General features: G+C 37.5%; 1 protein-coding gene across 1 annotated transcript in view; it reads left to right on the top strand.

The window, feature by feature from the left end:
- Nucleotides 1-3,391: 3,391 nt before the first annotated feature.
- Nucleotides 3,392-24,244, top strand: part of LOC150089906 (uncharacterized) — a 550,032-nt gene continuing 529,179 nt past the window's right edge. The window contains exon 1 of the mRNA XM_090389700.1: nt 3,392-3,755. The gene's annotated coding sequence lies outside the window, so the exon portion shown is untranslated. The remainder of the gene's footprint in view (nt 3,756-24,244) is intronic.

Below are 24,244 nucleotides of genomic sequence, written 5' to 3'. Positions count from 1 at the left end.
GGAACAAAGGGTTGCTTTTACCAAGAAAGGCTTAAGTTCTGCAAATTGCAGCATCTGGAGACTAGGCACCTGCAAGGTGATCTAATTGAGGTGTATAAGGCCTTGAATAGTTTGAGCAAACTCAATGCTGATTCTTCCTCTTGCTCAGATTACTCACCTGAGTGGGCATGAATTCAAATTGAGGGCAATTGTAGAATAGCTGTGCAGATGCCTTTAGCTAGCGGATGCTTGATAGTTGGAAGAAACTTGCATCTGTTGGTCAACAAATTAAATAAGTTCGAGGCAGAATTCCACAAAAATTTGGAGTGAATGGATGGGTGAAATGAGAAGCTTTTTTTTTTTTTCTTTTTTTTTTTTTTTTGGCTGATGCTATATAAGCTTGCTTTCTTGCATTATATGTCTCTTCTAATGCTAATTTTGAGATCCTTTAAAGTTTTTTTTATCTACAAAGGTAAATTATATATTTGAATTTAAGTAATTGATGCTTTTCTAATTGACTTATTGACATTGCAAATCAGGATATTTATGCACCCATTCGTTGAGCCAGTAATGTAATGAATAAAGAAGTTTTGTGAGTAGTTTTATTACTCAGGTGTAAAAGATCAAATTCAGATGTAGGTGTCCCTTTTTTTCCCCACCTATTACTTGATTCTTTTAATAGGAAAATTGACTGAAGCAGTATTATTATTATTATCATTAGTTATATGGTACAAGGAAGCCTGAGGCTTTTGCTGCACCAGCCAAAAAAAAAAAAAAAAAAAACCTCTTGTTACCCAGAGAGAGCAAGAGTCAGAAGTAGAAGGAAGTCACCAAGAAAGAGAAGAATGATGATATTCAGCTCAGGACCCTGGGTGTGCCAAGCCCATACTCACCAGGTGTAAGCCCCTGATGTTAAATATATACACTGAGTGATCACTGAATTATCACCACCTTTTTGTCCTCCTTTTTCCCTCAGTACAGCAGCTATCTGACATGGCATTGATTCAATAAGATTTCGGAAGCACTCCGGAGGTATGGCCGATCAAGCTGTGTGTTATGGAGGTGATTGGTGTATCCAGACGCCTGATATGCCTTTTCATAGTGTCCCATAAATACTCATGGGATTGATATCGGGGGAGTTCGGAGGTCAATCGATATGCTGGAAGTCAGAACTGTGTTCCTCAAACCATCCCTGCACAACAAGTGCCCGATGGCTTGGCGCATTGTCATCTTGGAAGACACCATCGCCATTCGGGAAAAAGTGTAACATAGCGTGGTGTACACAGTCAGCAAGCAGTTGACAATAGCAGAAACCACTGATACATTGTTCCACATGCACCAATGGTCCAAGTTCCTGCCATTGAAACATGCTCCACACCATACAACTGCCTCCACCAGCCTGCACTTCTTATACCGTGCATGATGAGCCTCATGTTGTTGATGCCAAATCCGTACACAACCATCCATGGTGTGGAGTAAATAAAATGACACATCCAACTAGCACACCTTCCAGGCTTCTAACGTCCAACTTGCATGCTTTTTGCACCAGGTGAGTCTTTTACACCAATGAACCTTGGATGCCGTAGGGGTCGTCTGCTGGTGTAGCCCATATGTGCGATGCACGGTCATGCCAGATATTGTTCTGGGTTGTCCAATGTATTGGGTAGTCAACTCTTCAACAGTGCTGCGCCTGTATGAGTCATCAGACCCGACGCTCACTTCTAACATCAACCTTTCCCTGACCTTTGCAGTTTTGCTGTTGGGTTGTTTGACCATTTTGACACCAGTCCTGGTACACTTCAACTACGGCGGCTCTCAAACATCCCACCAATTCAGCCATTTGGGAAATCAAGGCACCAGCTCATCGAGCTCCCACAATCTGTCCTTTTATCAAAGTCTGATAAATCCTTCCTTTTACCCATCACACTCGGAATTTTACTACCTACTGAAACACTGACACCTTATCTATGCTACGTAGGTCGACTAACTCCGCACTCTCGTACATCACATGGTTAACAGGGTCACATTCAGTTTTCATAGGGGTGGTCATAATTCAGTGATCACTCAGTTATTTGTTATTTGTATCTCTCATACACATGAGAGATACAAATAACAAAGCATGTCACTGGGAAGGGAATTTACTGATTATATAAACTACAATGTTAAACTGAGGCCTTAATTAATAGAATTTGCCATTATTTCTTTAGCTACATACAATAGAATGCTAAAGTATTTGTTGAGCCAGTAATGTAATGAATAAAGGAGTTTTGTGAGTAGTAGTCTGTAGTGCTCTAGAAATTTCCATAGCTTGAAGCTTTGCCCAAAACTTGCATTGATTTGTAATAATAAAATCTGTTGTGCATAAATCCTGCTCTAATGATAACAAATCCTACTATCTCTCTGAGTTTATTTCCATATAGGTGTAAAAAGCAGCTTAACTTTCTGCAGCTTAATTTGTACCTCTGTACTAGTGCACCACCCTTCTTAATACAGCACAGTCAACGTTTTGCATAAAATGTCTTTATTTAAGTGTTCCCAATTCCTTTGCTAATATATTGTGTATCTTTTTCTTTTGTTTTCCTTGTTCCAGCCTGTATTTTTATATGCTAACATTTTATAATTTTGAATTAAATTGTTTTCCTTGTTCCAGCCTGTATTTTTATATGCTAACATTTTATAATTTTGAATTAAATAAGCATCCATTTCTATTATTAATCTTGCAAACTATTGAAGCACTTAATATCTTTAACAATGTTAAACAATATCTTTAACAATAATATCTTTAACAATGTTAAGAACTTTATCTGTGAATATTGTAAGCATTCTGTCCCTTTTACATGGCACTTTCCTTATTTCTTTTTCTCTATTCAAACTTTGTTTTTTTTTCCCCAATTTTTTTTTTTTTTTTAGAAATACTTCTTGACTCTTTTCTAAGTAATCAAATTTTTCATGCTACGTAGTGCTGTGAATTGTGCTATCTAAATATAATATTTTACAATGATGGAAATTTACTATTTTAATATTTGTGAAAATTTTCAGAATTTGTTAGAAAATTATATATACTGTATTTTGATATTTCTTCTTGAAAGGATTAAAAAAGTTACAACAAAAATTGTTTATTATAACTGTTTACTTATTAAGAATCAAATGTAATTCATATTGCAAAATGTTTTTTTCATTTTTATAATATACGTGCATTTGTCTGTGTGTGTGTATATATATATTTATATTTTTATATCTTATAATTTTAAGGAATTTTGTGTTATTGCCTTTAGCTAATAAAATAACACTTTTCTTAAAACGTAAGATATAATTTCTTTTCCCTCTAAGTACTCCTAGTAAGTTCTCAAAAAAGAAAAATCCATCCAAGACACTATTAGAAACTATAAATAGTGTAGTATAGGGAAATGTGGTGTAGTGGTGTTCATGTGGGAAGCTCAATGTAGGCTATATTTAACCTGGCTTGTTTCCAAAATCAGGGAAGCTGTATTAGAGCATCCAAACTCTCTGGATGCAGTGATGTGAATAGTTTCACTTAGACAACATCCTTTGTGCCCCTACTCGACTTCCTTCAAGGTTTAAGCTTAAGAGTTGTGCCATGTGTGCCACTGCTTTTGTCAAAACATTTGTATAGTGAAATAAACTGAAGAAAATGGAGATGTGATCACATTTTACTTTGCTTGTTTTACCAGTTTAGAAGAAAAAAATATACAGGTTTGGCTTTATTTACCATCATTAAATCTGCTTTCTGATTTTACAAGGCTTCCTTTTCGTAGGTATGTTTTAGAGGTTAAATAAAAAATCAAGAAGATTAATATTTTATTTAAATTATTTGATTGCATATATCGAAGCTTTATTATGAATTCTGTGGAAATCATGGCTGTCACGGTTTGTAAATATTGACTAATTACCATTTGAATTAATAACTGATATGGTTTCTAAGAAGTTGCTTTGAGTTCCATAGAAGATTATTATATTAAAACTTAGCAAAACTTTATACGTTAACTCACCCCTTTGGCTGTGAAGTTAAGAGTATGATGAAAAGTAAGAGATAAAATTACAATTTAGATTAACTAAAAATAATTTTGAAAAAATAAAGTGTATGCTTATCCAAAAACTGCATCTGTATTTGTAATTGTGAATTGGACTGTTAGGACTGCACATTAGATGCCATGTTGTTGATAAAAAAAGAAATATATTTTGGTGGGAAGCTGTTTACATTTCTTTTGGAGTCTGTGTACAAAACCAGGAAAATGACTACCAAGGGCAGGTGGTTTGGTTCATGTTAGAGGGGTTGCATTTTTTAAAAAATGCAGTTTCTTAATTAATACAAGAAGATAGCTGTTTATTTGGGAATTTAAAAAAAAGAATTGTGTTCATTAGTTTCTGTGAAAGAACGTCTTCCTTACAATTTGTAAACTGTATACTAATGTGCAGTCATCCCTGCAAAATTATGATATGATTTCAGTGTCACAGAAGGAGTTACAGATGTGTCTGTTTCCTCATTATTATCATAGTTCTTCACCACACATATGACATGTAGACACGTATAGTATTTTATGTAAGGAGGCACCTGAATGCCAGTTCAGCTCAGTTTTGGCACACTGTGATAAATAAAAAAAAAACTCTGTAAAAGGCCAGAAATGTGTGTAATGTTATGTTGCACAGTGTGTTTGTGTGTTGTATAGTTGCTTCTGGCCACACCTGGAAAGTGTACCCAGTGCATATCTATACTCAAGAATGTTTGCCGATGCTATCGAGGCAGTGTTAGGTAGGTCGGAAAACTGCTAGATTGGGGGGATACAAGGACTAATAGATTAACAGTAGCCACTGGCAGAGGAGAAAGTGATTCTTGCACTGCTTTTATTGCAATGAGCAGCAGCCTGGAAAATAAGATGCAGGATATTTCAGAGACTGCTGGGAATCATGCGTGTACAAGTGAACACATGGGTTGTGTTAGGGTGGCTAAGAGGAAGAGCAGGCGCATGTATACTTGTGTGTACACCAATGCTAGGAGTTTAGTAAATAAATTTGATGAATTTGAGGTATTGCTCAAAACATCAAAGGCAGATATTGTTGGGATTTCAGAGACGTGGTGTCACACAGATATAAGGAATGCAGAACTGGAATTTGGGGAGTACAATGTCTACAGAAAGGATAGACAGGATAGGAAGGGAGGAGGGGTTATGCTATTGGTTAAGAAACACATAAAATCCAAGGAAGTGAAGCCAGTCGACATTGCTGGACAGTGCAGTGTCGAGTCAGTTTGGTGTGACATAAGCATTGGGAGATCAAAATTGAGAGTAGGAGTGTGCTATAGGCCTAATGACTCTGATGAGTATAATAAGAAACTTTACTGAGAAATAGAGTGGGCCAGTAAATCAGAGAGTCTTATAATGGGGGATTTTAATTTCCCAGATATTGACTGGAATTTGGGGGCTGGTCACTCACACACTAGCAAGGCTTTTGTGGATTTATTGGATGATTGTTTTCTACATCAGCATGTTCGGGAGGCAACTAGAGGGAGTAATACTCTTGATTTGATTATCAGTAGTGATTCTTCATGCATTAAGAATCTGCAGATAAATGAACCACTAGGTGGCAGTGATCACAGTGTGCTGAAGTGGGATTTACTCAAAGAGGTAACTACTATTAGGGGTAAAGGGAAGGGTTATTGCTTTCGTAAAGGCAACTACGATGGACTGAGACAGTATTTAAATTCTATACAGTGGGATCAACTGATGATGTTACCAACAGCAAATTCAAAATGGGAAGCATTCAAAGAACTTATCTTGGAAGCTACTAGGCTTTACATACCAACTAAGAAATATTGTTCAAGGTTTAGGCCTAAATGGATGTCAGATGAACTAATGAGGCATATCGCATAGAAGAAAAATGCATGGGATACATACAAATTAACACGTGACACAGAAGACTATGATAGATACAAGTTGATCTGTAACCAAGTTACAAAGGAGGTTAGGCAGGCGAAGGCAGATTACGAGAGATCCTTGGCAAGGGATGCGAAGAAAAACAGCAAAGAGTTCTTTACTTATGTAAACTCTAGAAGGAAGGGGATGAATCAGATCGGTCCACTTGATATCGATGGGTCAACTGTTGATGACCCTGCTCAGGTAGCTAACAAACTAAATGAATATTTTGCATCGACATTCACACATGAGGAGTTATTCAGCGAGGGGAATGCCAGAGGTGTATTCAACTCTAGCAGTAAGCTAGAGAATCTTGTAATAACTGAGAGTAAAGTGGAGGAGAAATTGTTGAAGATAAACACAAGAAAGGCACCTGGGGTGGATGGGATCTATCCAGTTATATTAAAGGAGGCAGCAAAGGAAGTAAGCAAAGCCTTAGCCATAATTATGAGAGCTTCCTTGGACTCAGGAGAGGTACCCATGGACTGAAGATGTGCAAATGTGACCCCAATTCACAAAGGAGGATCAAAGGCTGACACAAGTAATTATAGACTTGTGAGTTTAACTTCTGTTCCCGGAAAATTAATGGAGGCACTGGTTAAAGAAGCACTGCAGGATCATCTAGACAAGACTTCTGTTATAACTCGGACACAGCATGGTTTTGTTAAGGGGAAGTCTTGCCTGACCAATTTGATTGGATACTATGATGCAGTCACAAAAGAAATGGACGCAGGGAATAACTTTGATATTATATACTTGGATCTTAGAAAGGCTTTTGATACTGTTGCACATGGAAGACTGCTACACAAATTGGAGCAGTGTGGCATTGGAGGCAAATTGCTGCTATGGATACAGAAGACAGAGAGTGGTAATCAATGGACACTGCTCATCATGGACTAATGTTATTAGTGGAGTCCCTCAGGGTTCAGTATTGGGTCCTTTATTGTTTTCTGTATTTATAAATGATATTGATGATGGTATATCAAGCTTAATGTCCAAGTTTGCAGACGATACGAAGGTTGGCAGGGTTGTCAAGGACACTACTGACACTATACTGCTGCAACAGGATCTGGAAAGGTTGAGCAGGTGGGCTGAGAAGTGGCAAATGAAGTTTAACAGTGACAAATGTAAAGTACTACATATGGGAAACAGCAACCCCAGAGCAACGTATCAACTCTGTGGTACTACACTGACAGTGGTAGAGAATGAAAGGGACCTGGGGGGGTGGTTGTGCAGGCAGATATGAAGTTCTCTGAGCAGTGCAGATGGGCTGCAAGAGTAGCTCATGGTGTATTGTCAATGATATATAGGAATTTTTCTAGCAGGGATAAGGAGGTGATTATTCCCTTGTATAAGGCAATGGTCAGGCCACACCTAGAGTACTGTATACAGGCCTGGAGGCCTAATTTCAAGAAGGATGTAGAGCTGCTGGAACGAGTACAGAGAAGGGCAACAAGATTAGTGAATGGAACAAAGGGGTGCTCTTACGAAGAAAGGCTTAAGTTTTGCGAATTACAGTGTCTGGAGACTAGGCACCAGCGAGGTGATCTTATAGAGGTGTACAAAGCCTTGAATGGTTTGAGCATGCTCAATGCTGATGGGATTCTTCCTCTTGCTCAGAATAATCACCTGAGAGGGCATAAATTCAAATTGAGTAAAGACAGATGTAGGATAGATGTGAGGAAATTTGCCTTTAGCCAGCGGGTGGTTGGTAGGTGGAACAGACTTCCATCCCTTGTCGTGGAAGTTGATAGCCTAAATAAGTTTAAGGCTCAACTGGACAGGTATTTCGAACGAACAGAGGAGTGAAGTGGAAGTGGTTATTGTTTATTTATTTATTTATTTTTTTTTTTTGGCTGATGCTGCATAAGCTTGCTTTCTTGCATCAAATGCCTCTACTAATGCTAATGCTCTGAGGAGGTGGGCCACAACCAAGCAAAAATCATAGTGAACCTACAAACACATAATGAATGTCCAAAGCTAGTTTGAAATTATTCAAAAGAATCCTGTGCCGGAAAACTGACACCAGCACACACACACACACACACAGATTCACACTCAGTCATTCCCTTTGACAGATAGGACAGCAGAAAATAAAGAAAGAAGAAAATAGCATAAAAGGAAAAAAAAATGGAATATGATAAAAGATACTGCAACACCATGTTTTTATCCAGAGCAGTCATCCACAAGGGTTAAAAGTCTTCAATTAAACATCAGTAAAACTATAATATATCTAAAAACAAATCCAGCAAGGCAGCAACGAAAGTTCAAAATGTAAATCTGTTAAGCCAAGTGGTGTCAGAAACCACAGTTGATTGCTGTCATCATAGTTCACTACTGTGTGGCAGAGCTGATAATAATGAGGAAACAGACATCTGTAACCTCTTAACTATGATAAGGCCAGTGACGTCCAGAACTGAATTGCATCTCTTTCTCTCCATCTTTAACCCTCTCCTTCAATACACAATACTAATTGGCTTTTATTAAATTACCCAACATTCTATATTTGTCTTCTTCTTCTCCTCAGTCTCTTTCCTATTACTTTTCCTTCTCTTGTATCTTCTAACAGACTCTCCTCTCAGTACTTGTACAGTCCAGTTTTTCTTTTTTATAGCCTTTATTATATTTAATTTTCTCCTGGTTCCTTAATACTTACTCATTTCTAACTTGATTGTTCATTATCAGCCTTTCAAATCACTTGTTTAGCAAACTGTCAGGCTGTCAATGGTCTTTTTCTGTATAATTTTGCAAAAAAAGACAAGAATACAGGTAACCCCTGGCTTTTGTGACAGGTTAGGTTAACCCAGCTGTTATAAAGCAAATTCCAATATTAAATGGAACTGGTTATTTTTGGAGTTTGTAATTTGTGCCTTATTATAATTACCACACTCATACAAGGAAAGTTAAATTGCAACAGATTTCACTGTTTGACAGATCAAATTCGCTATCTTCAATGATTTTAGCTTTTACTCAAAGAAATACAGGATGAACATAATCTTTCCCTGATTAAGAAAAATTATAACTTAAAAACTATGGTAGATAGAAACTTGCATGTTGTGTCATAACCTTGTGCCATGGGTAATTGTCCAACAAGGTGGGGCACTGCCACACTGGAGTTTAGTTATTTGTGAGTTCCTGGTTGCTACATTTTCTTACTGATGGATTGGGAGGGATGGTCCAACACCATGGCCAGCCCATTCGCTGGACGTTACCCCTCTTGACTTTTTTTTATGGGGATATATTAAGGACAAAGTGTATTTGACTCCAGTTCGTAATACTGAAATTTTAATGGCAAGGATAATGGATGCTTTCGCAACGGTTACTGAAGAGATGTTGAAGAAAACATGGAGAGAAATCGAGTATCGACTAGATATTCTCCAGGCAACAAACTGAGCCCATGTAGAAGTGTATTGAAGAGGTAAAAAAACTTTTTTGAGTTGAGGTAAAATTTGCAAAAAGCTGTATGTTTGTATCCAGCGTAGTTCTTGTGTAATAAATGTTTGAAATCAGGGAAAGACTTTATGCTCACCCTGTATATATATTTTTTTTGCATATCAGAAACAGTGTCAGCATCATTTTTTATACCATTGTCAGTCGCTGTTTCTAAGCAGATATTTTTAATTAAATTGAAAGTAAAAAATCATTGGAAAAGATCCCGCAATACACGTGATGACATGTGGATAATGACCACATGCATCTATCACACCATCATCTATCTAATAGAATTGCAGCATAGTATGACATTACAGACACAACTGAAGAGACCTAATGCTGTCAGGCAAGGATTTATTTCATTTATTATTTGATTTCATTTATTATTTATTTCATTTTAAATGATAAAAAAATGGTATAGGAACAATTAAATATATATTTAACTTATTTATAATTAGAACTAAAAAAATTCTCCATTGATACTTCTCTGGTTAAAAATGGATTAATTTTTTTTTTTTAGTTGATCTTATGACACATTTGTTTTTGCACAAGTAAACCAAATTAAAAACACTATTATAAAACTGAGCCGGTCGTATGGTGTTACATTATTTTTGTAGGTTTAGGATATTTAACTATCTCTGTATCAAGGTGCAGCCTTAAATGTATGTTGTGCAACTCCAAGTGTTGTCAACTTTTATGGGTTAACAATATTAAACCTATATGAAAATAAACATAAATGGTGTTACTTAAAGAAGATGATACTAATATAAAATTCAATTAATAAAATTCATAAATTATGCCTTCTGAATGCTTCTGGTCACCAGATTACATATTTTTATGCAAGGAAAAATACATGGATATATTTATATATTTCTTTCAGAACTGTTACACCAGTGTTAGTGTACTGTCTGCTTCTAGTGCAGCTTGCAAAGGCCTAGAGTACTGAGTTTGATACCTCTGTTCTATGCAAATTCACATAAAGAAAATACTATTTATGTAACTTTCATTACAATACTCCTGTTTGTATTAAGTTTTCTTTTTTTTTAAGGTTTTGGTTTGTGCTTGATTCAAGAAAACAGATCTAAATCTCGTGATTTAATCTGCTGACTTGCACATGGAGGGAGGAAAGGGACAGTTTTGACCTTGTCTTTTAGTGAGCCCCCTCCCATTAAACTAGTTATAACCTAATACAAAGGGTACTAGGAAAGTTTTGCAATATGACGCAACAATGAATCACAGGAAGCTGCTTGTTGCTGCATGTTGAGACATGTCCATATGTGCATAGTAGCCGCCGCGCCAAGTCGATGGGCTCAGTTATTCATTAGTAGTGAGAGTGTAAAGTGCTTGCAATGGCATCGTGGTCACGAAATGAGATAAGGACAGTTTTGCGGTATAATTTCGTGCGTGGTTTAACCATAGACCAGTGCTTAGAAGAAATGACTCTTGCACTAGATGTTGATGATTGTCCACATCGTACAACGATATTCAGGTGGTATAGAGAATTCCAAAGGGGAAATTTCACTCTGGAGGATTCTGAGAGGCCGGGAAGGCCACGAACGTCAGTTACGGAGGAAAACGTTACTGCTGTGAGGAAAATGCTTGATGAAAACAGGCGAGTGACCTACCAACAGATAGAGGACACTTTGGGCCTAAATGCACCAGCAATTCGTTCGATTCTGCAAGATCATTTGCACGTGAAGAAACTTTGTTCTGTCTGGGTGCTGCATCAACTGACTGAAGAGCAGATGACACGACGTGTGACTTGGTGCCGGGAGATGTTAAAAAAGTTTGATAAGGGACAATCTCGGTATGTGAACAACATCATGACAGGTGACGAGACTTGGCTGTACTATTACGACCTGCCGACCAAGGCTCAAAACAAAGTTTGGGTCTTTGATGATGACGACACACCCGTAATTGTCAGAAAATCCCGATCTGTAAAGAAGAAAATGATAGCTGTATTTTTCAAATCGAGTGGAATTGTGGAACGTGTCGTTTTGGACACGCAGAAGACAGTCACAGCTAAGTGGTATACTGAACAATGCCTGCCTAAAGTCATTGGATCTATGAAGAACCTGCGGCCAAAGTCAAGAATGGACACCTGGTACCTCCATCACGAAAATGCTCCAGCTCACCGCGCCAAAGCCTGCACCGAATATTTGACCACGACAGGACTGAAACTTCTCGAGCACCCTCCCTACAGTTCAGACCTTGCTCCCTGCGACTTTGCACTGTTCCCGCATGTGAAAATGAAGCTAAAAGGGAGGCGGTTTTCCAGTGATGAGGACCTTCTACGGGCTTGGGACAACGAGTGTGCTTTACTCCCTAGTGAAACTTGGCAGAACTGGTTTAAAGATTGGTTTCGGAGGATGGAGAGGTGTATTGAATGTAGAGGAAATTACTTTGAAAAAATTAAATAAACAAAGCTGTATTGCAAAACTTTCCTAGTACCCTTTGTACCTTTCAAGAAAACTTTGTTCCTTAAGGAAAAATAAAGGAATGTGGGAAATAAACTCAAGTACTCCAAATTTTGCATACTAATCTTTATCATCAGTTACCATTGCATTTAAAGAAGAAGAATATGAAGAAAGTTGGAAAACGATTATTGTAAGATATTATGGAAAAATTATAATAAATTTTCTACCTAAGGAAAAAAATTAAAATACCCTTTAAGAAACAGCACCCAAAGTCTGTAGTGGCAGTGGTATGATTTTTCAGGGTTTCTTTAAGAACTTACATTTTTAAACCAAAAATACATCTAGAAACATTAAATAATTATAAAACAAAAGATATTCACAAATAAAATTAAAACACTGCACAAAAAAATATTAAAACTATACAAACCATGATAAAATTATACAGTTTTTGTACTTTGGTTCATTGTAACAAATCTCATAAACAAGAAAAACAAATTTAAATTAAAAAAAAAAAAAAATTAAATTTAAAAAAGTTGCCTTTAACAAAGAAATAATTGATCTCTGGAATAAACTTCTGCATGTTGTTTTGGATTGAATAAATTGAAAGAAAGTTCAACAAGATACTTTGTTGGTAATAAATGGATATGAACACATTGTGTGTAACTCCATAGTAATTTTTCATACTGATTACCCAGCTGTAGTTTTTTTTTTTTTTTATATACAAAATTTTTGTACTCCTCTCCTCTTAGATAAGTTTTTTCCCATGTTATTGTCTTACCTTCACTTATCAGTTGTTTTACAACTTGAAATAGCTGACCGGGCTAGCCGAGTGGGTAAAGTACCTGCCCGGCAACCCAAAGGTCGCGGGTTCGATTCCCGCCTCGGGCTTGGATCAAAGTACTGCAAAAACCTTGGGAGGTGCAATATGGCCACAGAAGCCGATGTGCCAACAACTACCAAATCAAAAAAAAAAAAAAAAAAAAAACTTGAAATTAATATTAGTACTGGCAAAAAGAGGGAGATGGGGGAACAAAATGGGTGATTTTTTTTTTTTTTTATTAGTTCCATATCAGCTTGATACCTTGCATCATTTAGCCATATTAATACTAAAAGTTACAAGGATAAACTTGAAATAATATATTATTTAATTATAATAGGGATGGACAACCTTTGAGTGGTGATGTGTTATGCTAGGCTCTATGTGATTACCGGTGGGGAATTTTAAGAATTGGTTGTTTGTATGTGTGCACAGAAATATTTTGTTGTTTTACAAAAGTGAGTGCCAACAGAGCTTTTGAAATGCATTTATAGGATTTTGCTCTGAAATTTACTTGGGATACAGGACATGCTTGTCTGTATCTGTTGAAGCTTTTGTGGAAATTATTGGTATGATTAAGTAAAACTGCTCTATGTACTGTTCAGGTTTCATGTGCTGCAGGTTGCTAACCCCTAAACTCTGGATACAGATTACAGATTCTGTATAATTGCTAGTTTAAGACATTAAATTATTCCCAAGTAAATTAGAAAAAGATGTGAATATTGCAAAATCTAGTAGAGAATATTCTTTATTAATTTAAGGGTGAAATTGAAGATCAGTGCTTCTCAACTCATTCATCATACAGGTTTCAGTGTTCCATATTTAGGATCATTAAAAAAGGCAATTTTTATTATTCCATTTTCAGGAGAATGAAAATGCATGTTGTTTTGCCTATTTTACTGCCTTGTGCCAAGATCTACCAATGTAGGATGTTTTATAATGATAAATCTCTTTTCTTTTTCTCTCTACCAGTTTAAATAAATAAATTTTCTCTTTATACTCTAGTAGGGCAATGGGGACATGTCTAATTCTTAGATATATTATAAGGAATGGACAGATGAGATTTTTTTTTTTGGTTAATGCTATATAAGCTTGCTTCCTTGAATAATAACCCCCTATTACTAGTAATAATAATAAACTGCCCTCCAAGTGATCAGGATTAATATTTAAAGAGCAACTAGATGGGTATCTTCTGGTGGTAGGAAGAGATGATTATGAGTTGGATGCTAATACAAAATAAATTTTTTTTTTTTTCAAACGTAATAAATTTAGTAGTACTTTTTGTTATTAACAATTTTTCATCATCATCATGAAAAATTGTTAACTGCTCTACCAGAAGTACGACCAGGCATAAACTGAACAAGCACTTCTCCATATCTCCCTGTCCTCTGCCTTTCTCTTCATTTCCACATGTTCACTATCCCCCCCCTTAATTCATCTATTGTAGCTTTTCCTCAGTCTTCTCTAGGACCCTTCCAGCCAACTTTTTCTCTCCATCACATTCTTCATCATTCCTTCACCTCAACACATTTAATCCAGTTTCTTTTGCACCTTCTGGTTATTTCAGTTCAAGCATCTCTTCTCAAACACCCTTGTCAAAACTTCCTCATTTCTCACTTTTTGATCCATCTTATTAGTATTAGTATTGGCAGATGATGTAAGAAAGCAGCTTAAAAAGTATCAGCAAAAAAAAAAAGAAAATTCCCACACCCTCCAATAATTTCTCTAGTTCTCAATTTATTCAAACTACACACTTCCACAACAACAAATGGAAGTTTGTTCTAACAGTCAACCACCCACTGGCTGAAGGCAAACTTCTGTACATCTATCCTGCAACCATCCTTCCTCAGTTTGAATTTATATACCCTCCTGTGTGTAATCTGAGAAAGAGAAAGAATGCTATCAGCACTGAGCTTGATTAATCCATTCAAAGCCTTAAATACCTCAATCTGATCACCTTGCAGGTGCCCAGTCTCCAGATGCTCCAGTTTGTAGAACTGAAGCCTTTCTGGGTAAGACCACCCTTTTGTTCCCTTCACCAATATCATTGCGCTTCTGTGCACACATTCCAGCAGTTCTACATCCTTCCTAATATGAAACATCTAGAGCTGTATGCAGTACTCAGGATGCAGCCTAACCATTACCTTATATAATGGGATAACCACCTTATCCCTACTAGAAAAGTTCCTGTGTATCATTGACAAACTCCATGAGCTGTTGTGGTGGGCAGTCTACATTGCTTAGAGAATTTCATATCTGACTGCACAATTACTCCTAGGTCTTTTTCTACTACCCTGAGTGTAGTACCACACATTTGGTATGTAAATATGGGATTACTGCTACTTATGTGCAGTATCTTTCATTTGTTAACGTTAAACTTTAACTACTATTTCTCAGTCAAACCTGCCTAATTTTTCTAGATCATGTTGTATTAGCTTACCTTCATTACTGTCATTAACCACCCTGACAACCTTTGTATAATTCACAAACTTAGACATTAAGCCTGTTATATACCTTCATCAATATTGTTAATAAATATAAAAAACAACAATGGGCCCAGAATTGAATGGTTGGAGACTCCATTAATAACATTAGTCCATGAAAGAGTAGTGTCCATTAATAATCACTCTCTGTTTTCTGCTACTCAACCATCCCTTTATCCATAGCAGTAACTTGCCCTTAATTCTATTGTGTTCCAATTTATACAGCAGTCTTTTATGTTCAGCAGTAGCAAAAGCTTTCCTAAAATCCAAGTGTATTATATCAAAATTATTTTACCATCCAGTTACTTTGTAATGAATCATAGTATCCAGTCAGGTGGTCAAACAAGATCAACCCTTAAGAAATTCATGCTTTGAATGTAGTATAATTGCATTCTTCTCTAGATGGTCCTGCATTACTTCTTTAAACACAGACTCCATTATTTTCCCTAAAACAGAAGTTAAACTAACAAGTCTGTAATTACTCAAGTCACCTTTTGATCCCATTTGTGAATGGAGGATACATTCAAACATCTACAGTCCATAGAGATGTCTCCTGAATCCAGCGATACTTGTAGTCTCATAATTATGGCTGAGGGTTTGCTTACCTCCTTTGCTGCCTCCTTTAATATATATTTGTTTAGATCCAATCCACTCCTCCCCAAGTGCCTTTTTTATCTTGTTTCAACAATTTCTCTTCGACTTAACTTTCAGTTATCACAAAATCATTTAGTTCCCTGTTAAGGTTTGATAAACATTTGCCATCCCCTTCCGTAAAGAATTCCTCATGTCTGAATGTATATGCAAAATATGTATTCAAGGGGGACAATGTGATCAACCCATTCCCTAAAGAATTCCTCATGTCTGAATGTATATGAAAAATATGTATTCAATTGGTTAGAAACCCGAGCAGGATGATCAATAGTTAAACCATCGACATCAAGGGGGACAATGTGATCAACCCCTTCCTTCTACTGTCAATATAAATAAAGAAGTCGTTGCTGCTTTTCTTTGCTAGAGACTTCTTGTAATTTGCCTTAGCTTGCCTAACCTCCTTTCTGACATGATTACAGCTAGTTTATATCCACCATAGGCTTCTGTATCACCAGATAATTTATATGAATTCCATGTGTTTTTATTATCTGCCACAAGTGTCATCAGTTCATCTACATTTGTAATAATAATTGCTCACGGATTACTAAACAGTATTTAGACCTACATTTGTTTAGGTCTAAACTAAGCCTTGAACAGTATTTCTTGGTTGGTATGAAAAGCCTAGTAGCTTCTACAACTACTTTCCCGAATGCTTCCCATTTAGAATTTGCTTTTGGTAACATCATAATTTGTTCCCATTTGCATAGAATTTAAAAACTGTGTGGGACCATTGAAGTTATACTTATGAAACCAAAAGTAGTTATGTCTTTAAGTAAATTCCACATCTGTACGTTGTGGTCAGTGTCACTCAGTGGGTCTTTTAACTGCAGATTCATAATACATATAGAATCACTGCTAATATAATCAGATCTAGAATATTGCATCCACTTGTGTTTCTAACACTGCTATAAAACAATCTACCATTAAATCCACAAAAGTCTTGCTAGTGTGTGACTGACCAACCCATAAGTTCCAGTATGTATTAATATTAGTAATGGCCGCATGGTGCAAGAAAGCCTATGGCTTATGCTGCACCAGCGGGAAAAAAAAAACAAACAAACTGAATAAAACGATAAAAAAAAACAAAAAAACTAATAATTAATAAAAGAAAAGGAAATTAAACTTATCATCCTATGCGTTTCCCTCACCCAAAGGTACTATCCAGATGACCTTTGAATTTCCCCAAACGGTCAGCCTCTACCACCCATGTAGGCAACTTATTCCAGTAATTTATAACTCGCTGGCTAACATAAACCTTCCTGCAGTCCAATCTAAACATCTCCCCCCCCCCATAACTTGAATTTATGTCCCCTAGTTCTAGCATCATTTATAATCTTGAAAATTTCATCCTCATTCATTTTACTGATGCCTCTCATAGCCTTAAGCACCTCAATCAAATCTCCTCTAAGATGTCTAGTTTCCAAACTCTGCAACCCACATATTCGAAGTCTTTCTTCATAAGGACGCCCTTTTGCTGATCTCACCAGGCGAGTTACCTGTCTTTGCACCCTCTCAAGAAGTTCAATATCTTTCTTTAGGTGTGGTCTCCATATATGAACACAGTATTCCAAGTGTGGTCTAACAAAAGCCTTATATAATGGGATTATCACATCCTTATCTCTACTTGCAAAAGTTCAATAGATCATTGATAGGACACCATGGGCCTTCCTTGCAACCTGTTTAAAATGCTCAGAGAATTCCATGTCTGACCGTATCGTAACACCCAAGTCCCTTTCCTCCAGTACTGGGTTTAGTTGAACTCCACCAAGTGAATAAGTTATTTTGGGATTACTGTTTCCCAGGTGTAACACCTCACACTTTGTTGGATTAAAGCATAGCTGCCATTTTTCTGACCATTCCTGAAGTCTATCTAGGTCTCTCTGAAGAAGCTCAGCTTGATGGTGATCATTAATTACTCTACCAATTTTAACATCTGCAAATTTAGACATCATGCCCTCTATCCCTTCATCAATGTTGTTTATGAAAATTAAAAACAACAATGGTCCTTGGGGAACCCCACTTCTTACATCAACCCAATCTGAGGAATAGCCATTTATCACAGCCATTTAGCAGAGGGCTATTTCTCCCAATCTGAGAAATAGCCCTCTGCCTCCTGCCCTGAAGCCATCCTGATATCCATCTAAGGATTTTTCCAGTGATTCCAACCTGTTCTAACTTATAAAGCAACTGCTCATGTGGGACTGAGTCAAAAGCTTTGCTGAAATCTAAATAAACAATGTCGAAATTATTCCCTAAATCCAGCTTATGAGTGACCCTTTCAAAATAGCGAACCAGATTTGTTAAACCTGATTTTCCTTTTACAAAACCATGCTGAGTATCCTTGAGAATTTCCATTCTATCCAAATGATCCTGAATTCCACCCTTGATCATTGCCTCGATGATTTTCCCTACCACTGAAGTCAGACTGACAGATCGATAATTTCCCCCTTCACTCTTAGAGCCACCCTTATGTATGGAAGATACATTGGCACTTTTCCAATCCAACGGAATCTCCCCAGAGTCTTGTGATGCTCGCATAATTAGTCTCAATGGTTCAATGCACTCACTTGCCGCCTCCCTTAAGATTATAGCGTATGTTCCATCAACTCCAGGAACCTTACTGGCCTGTAGGCTCAAAAGTTTTTTCATTAAATAATCTTGCGAAATTTCAATATCATTACATATTTTTCAACTTTGCTCCCACAATTTCCCATTGGCACAAAAGGTTTTTCTTGTGTAAATATTGATGCAAAATAACTGTTGAGTTCATCTGCAATGGCAGCTGGTGTATTTAATACTATCCCCCTTCCCTTACTTAAAGGTCTGATCTGGTTTGTAGTAGTAGCATGTGATGCAAGAAAGCAAGTGTATGAGCTTATGCAGCATCAGATAAAAAAAAAAAAAAAAAATATCACACCATTCCCTCCAAATGCCTGTCCAGTTCCTCCTTAAATTTATTTAACCTATCAACTTCCATAACGACAGAAGTTTGTTCCAGCAATTAACAACCCGTTGGCTAAAGACAAATTTCTGCACATCTATTTTACGTCTGTCTTTTCTTAATTTGAATTTACGCCCCCTTAGGTTCGTAATGTGAAGAAGTGGAAGGATCAGAATTCAGCGTGCTCAACCCATTCAAGGCCTTATACACCTCAGTCAGATCACTGCGCAGGTGCCTAGGCCGACCGGGCTAGCCGGGTGGGTAAAGTGCCTGCCTGGCAACCCAAAGGGCGCGGGTTCGAATCCCACCTCGGACTTGGATCAAAATACTGCAAAAACCTTGGGAGGTGCACTATGGCCACAGAAGCCGATGCGCCAACAACTACAAAAAAAAAAAACAAAAAAAAAAGCAGGTGCCTAGTCTCCAGCCACTGCAATTTGTAGAACTTAAGCCTCTCTTGGTAAGGATCCCTTCATTCCCCTCACCAATCTTGTTGCCCTTCTCTGTACACGTTCAAGCAAATCTACATCCTTCCTATAATAAGGCCTCCAGACCTGTATGCAGTATTCAAGGCATGGCCTGACCATTGCCTTATACAGAGGGACAATCACCTCCTTTTCCCTGCTAGCAAAATTCCTATATATCATTGACAAAACCCCATGACCTGCCCGGGCAGCTTGTCTGCATTGCTCAGAAAACTTCATATCTGACTGCACAATTACTGAGAGGTCTTTTTCATTTTCTACCACCTTAAGTGTAGTACCACACAGTTGGTACGTTTCTCTGGGGTTACTTCTACCCATATGCAGTACTTTGCATTTGTCAAGGTTAAACTTCAGTTGCCACTTCTTAGCCCATCTGCCCAAATTTTCTAGATCCTCTTGCGGTAGCACACTGCCGTTAACAACCCTGCCAACCTTTGTATCATCTGCAAACTTCGACACTAAGCCTGATATACCTTCATCAATATCATTGATAAATATACAAAACAACAGAGGACCCAAAACCGAACCCTGTGGGACTCCACTAATAACATTAGTCCATGAAGAGCAGCACCCGTTAATTACCACCCTCTGTCTTCTCCCACTCAACCATCCTTTTATCCATTGTAGCAACTTACCCTTAATACCGTTCTGCTCCAATTTGTACAATAGTCTTCCATGCGCAACAGTGTCAAAAGCTTTCCTGAAATCCAAATATATGGTATCAAAATTATTTTTTGCCTCCAGTTCCTTTGTAACCACATCATAATATCCTATCAAATTTGTCAGATGACTTTCCCTTAACAAACCCATTCATTCTGAATTATTGCTGCTGTCTTGTCTAAATGATCCTGCAATGCATTTTTAACCAGTGATTCCATTATTTTACCCGGAACAGAAGTTAAACTAACTGGTCTGTAATTACTTGTGTCACCCTTCATGAATTGGGGATACATTTGCAAATCTCCAGTCCGTGGGGACCTCCCCTGTGTCCAAGGATGCTCTCATAATTATGGCTAAGGGTTTGCTTAGTTGCATTGCCGCCTCCTTTAATATAACTGGATAAATCCCATCCACCCCAGGTGCCTTTCTTATGTTTAACTTCAACAATTTCTCCTCCATTTTGCTCTCAGTTATTACAAAATCATTTAAGCACCCTGCTATAATTTGATAACCTTCTGCCATTTTCAAACCTTAATAACTCCTCGTGTGAATGTAGATGCAAAATACTCATTGTCCTGCTCTTCTTAGAATTTATATATTAAAGAATTCCTTATCCCCCCCCTTCTCTGTTTGATAGCGATTTCTCATAAACTGCCTTTGCCTGTTGAACATTTTCTGTGGCTTTATTACAGATCATCTTGTAGCCCTTTGCTCTGTTTGATAGCGATTTCTCATAAACTGCCTTTGCCTGTTGAACATTTTCTGTGGCTTTATTACAGATCATCTTGTAGCTGTTATAGGCTTCAGTACTTTTTATTGCTCCCTAAGTTTTCCATATCACCTTTTTCTGCTCAAGTAATGTGGCAACTTCACTATTCATCCAACTTGGAACCCTCCTCGTGGAGTATTTTTTTAATGGTAAATACACATTCAAGGCGTCTGTGATTAATGTTTTAAAAGCATACCACAGTTCAATTGTATTTGTTCTCTGTGCAATATCTACCCAGTTAATAGAGGCCATGTAACACTTTAAGGCATTGTAATTTCCTTTTCTAAAATTATAACCCATCCTTTGCCTTTTACTACTGCTACTTCTCTCTTCATCATCCACCATAGAACCCCGTGATCACTTCCTGCTACTGGTTCTTCTACTGTCAGCCCTGTTATGTTATCTGATTCATGGGTGATGATGAGGTCTAGGATATTCTTTTCTTTAGTACTTTCCCTGATATGTTGATACAAATAATAGTCACCTAGTTGATTTAAAAATTTGTTCCCCATGTCAAGTTTCCTTCCCATTTTCTCCAATCAATTAAGAGGCAAATTGAAATACCTATAATAAGACATTGCTGCTTACTTGCCAATTCCATTTGCATGTAGAGGCTTTGTCATAATCTTCACAATCGCCTGGTCTGTAGATTACTCCTACTCGCATTATACCGTTGTCTCACACCATACAGATTCTATACTAGCATGTGAAACGTCTGAATCCGGGAAACCTATCATTGTACACAGGATGCTGATAAGAAGAATTACCCCACCATCCCTTCTATCTACCCTATCCTTCCTAAATACATTATACAAGCCATACTGAAACTCATCATCCCCTATTTCCGGATGGCACCATGTTTCCGTAAGCCCTATTATGTCAGCATTACTTGTTTTAACCAGCAGTTCGAATTCGCTCATTTTATTGACGACACTTCTAACATTACTATATAAACAATTAAGACTTGCTGTTCTTGTATATTTAACAACCCTAACACAACCCTTGAAGTTTTTTAGGCTCTCTTCCCTGGCATTAGCTACCTGCTCACTTGAAACATTTCTGCCCCCAGAACATCTAGATAATATGTCCAGTTGGGGAAACAGATAAGAACTCTTGAGGTATGTGCAAGAGTTACTTTGACCAATATTATCAGATAAACTCGTGTCAGTATTACCCACATTCCCCCTAACTAGCAGTTTCCCTGAATCTTTAAAGTATCCTCATTAATACTGGCAAAAACTTCAGCGGACACACTTCGTCAGGGTTCTTCAGTTTAGTGGATTGGATTACTGTTGATTATTGCTTTTAAATATTTGATTTATTTAGTATGAAAAGTTTAATATCCCATTATAAGACATTCTGATTTACTGGCTAATTCTATTTTTCTGTATAGTTGCTTGTACTCATTAGAGTCAGGCGCCTCCGTAGCCAGGTGGGAACGAGCAGCAGTGCGTAGCACACGCTTCTTGATTAGACCAGGGTTCGAGCCCATCACCACCAAATACGGAGGATGCGGAAAGGTCAGGGAATGACCACCGCATATCCCGGAGCAATATGGCCTTAGTTGCTAATGCTCCTAAAAACCAAATAACAAACAAACAAACAATCATTAGAGTCATTAGGCCTATAATACACTCCTACTCTCATTTTTGTTTTCCCAGTGCTTATGTCACACCAAACTGACTCAGCATTGCACTGACCACCCAACTAGATGCACTGGCTTAGATTTAATATGCTTTTTAACTAATAGCATAACCCTTCCTCCCTGTTTGTTCTGTCTGTACTCACTGTATTCAAATTCTGCATCCCTTATGTCTAAGCGACACCATATCCGGCGCCTCCGTAGCCAGGTGGGAAGGAGCAGCAGTGCGTAGCACACGCTTCTTGATTAGACCGGGGTTCTAGCCCATCACCACCAAATACCGAGGATGCGGAAAGGTCAGGGAATGACCACCACATATTCCCGAAGCGATATGGCCTTAGTTGCTAATGCTCCTAAAAACCAAATAATAACAATAAATAACGACACCATATCCAATATCCCTACGTTTACCTTTGATGACTTAATCAGTACTTCAGATTTCCAATTTATTTATTATGCTTCTAGCATTAGTGTACATGTAAGTATACATGCAAATGTTTTTACTCTTAGTTACCCTAACACAGCCCATGTATTTATTTGTTAAATGATGACCCACAGCAGCACTTGAAATCCCCAACACCTTTCTTTCTAGGCCGGTGCATGTTCCAATAGAAGCAGTGCAAGAATCACTTTTGTCTCTGCTTGTGGTTGTAGTTAAATTTATTATTTTGTCTATCTCATAAAAATAGAATTTTTCTAACCCACCTAACACTGCCCAAGTAGGACTGTCAAATATACTTCACATCTCATGTAGTTTTGTCTATGATATATAGGAACTTTGAAAGCAGGGACAAGGAAGTGGTTATCCCATTGTACAAGACAGTAGTTATGCTGCATCTTCAGTACTGCATATAGGTTTGGCCCCATTAGGAAGGATGTACATCTGCTGGAATGTGTGCAGAGGACAACAAGATTGGTGAAGGGAACAAAAGGTGGTCTTACCAAGAGCAAGTCTTATGTGGTCTCTAGACACTGCAAATTGCAGTTTCTAGAGACCAAGCACCTGTGAGGTGATCAGATTGAGATTTTTACGGCTTTCAATGCTGGCGGAATTCTTCCTCTTGCTGAGGCTACACATATGAGAGGGCTTAAATTCAAGTTGAGGAAAATCGTTGTGGGATAAATGTGCAAAAGTTTGCCTTCAGCCAGCAGTTGGTTGACTGTTGGAACAAACTTTCATTAGTTGTTGTGGAAGTGTGTAGTTTGAATAAACTGAAGGATGAACTAGACAAATTATTTGATGGGCATGGGCAAGTAATGTGCTGTTTTTTTTTCTGTTGCTTCATACGCTTGCTTCCTTGTGTCATTTGCCATTACTAATACTAATGCCAATTTAACTAAAATAAATAAATTTCAGAATTAGTAGAGTTTGCTCCCATTTCAGCATTAATATGTGGCATTCTTTCCTTATGAAAGGGGTGGAAACCGTGCTTATTTCATAACACAGTCATTGAAATTAAATGCATACAGTACAGGGATGTACTCCAGTTATATAAGCTATATGGTGCAAGGAAGCCTGAGGCTTATGCTGCACCAGCTAAAAAAAAAAAAATTGTGAATTACCCTGAGAGAGAGAACAAGAGTCAGAAGTAGAAGGGAATCACCAAGAAAGAGAAGAATGATGATATCCAGCTCAGGACCCTGGGTGTGCCAAACCCATACTCACCAGATGTGAGCCCCCTGGAGTTTATCTGGCTGTGCAAAGTTTACTACATCACAGGCACAACAGTAGGTTGTAAGTGAAACTTAGGTGTCATCTATATAGAGAACTCGTGTGTATATACACATGCACACACAGCGCTTACAGAGAATATGATGCTAAAATAAATATGAGAACAAATTTGTAAAAAAGGAATCTAAACAAGCAGGAAAGATTAATGGCATATATAGGATACACAATAAAATACTCAGCAATCATGAACTGCTGATTATTTTATTGTGTATCCTATATATTACCATTAGTTTGTCAAATATTAGCAAACTTCTGCATTCAAAAGCCTTAAAAGCTATGATTGCATCATCAAAGCTATATATATTT

Source organism: Mastigoproctus giganteus, chromosome 2, assembly GCF_048544385.1.
Source record: "Mastigoproctus giganteus isolate SK-2022 chromosome 2, ASM4854438v1, whole genome shotgun sequence".
In the NCBI taxonomy this organism is placed as follows: Eukaryota; Metazoa; Arthropoda; class Arachnida; order Uropygi; family Thelyphonidae; genus Mastigoproctus; species Mastigoproctus giganteus.
The sequence above is the reverse complement of the archived record's forward strand: the minus strand, read 5'-3'. Positions and strand labels throughout refer to the sequence as shown.